Source organism: Myotis brandtii, unplaced genomic scaffold (genome assembly GCF_000412655.1).
Source record: "Myotis brandtii unplaced genomic scaffold, ASM41265v1 scaffold250, whole genome shotgun sequence".
Taxonomy (NCBI): domain Eukaryota; kingdom Metazoa; phylum Chordata; class Mammalia; order Chiroptera; family Vespertilionidae; genus Myotis; species Myotis brandtii.
The window spans coordinates 815581-815801 of record NW_005359478.1 but is presented as its reverse complement, the minus strand read 5'-3'; positions in this window follow the sequence as shown (position 1 = coordinate 815801).

The following is a 221-nucleotide window of genomic DNA, read 5'->3' as shown; positions in this document are numbered from 1 at the left end:
CCTTTGTTATTCTTAAATTAGGCCTTGCTGGCTCCTCTCCACACCTTCTCTCTCACCCATTACCCGATAAAGGCCATTTGTCGTCTGTGTCTCTTGAACAACAGGAGATCCACAGCCAAGGTTTTAGTAAAACAGGTCCCAGGGATCCAGAAAGCCACTTGCCTTATACTTTTTAAATTAAATTGTGTCCGTCATTGTGGGGTTACAAATAATGGGTCTGA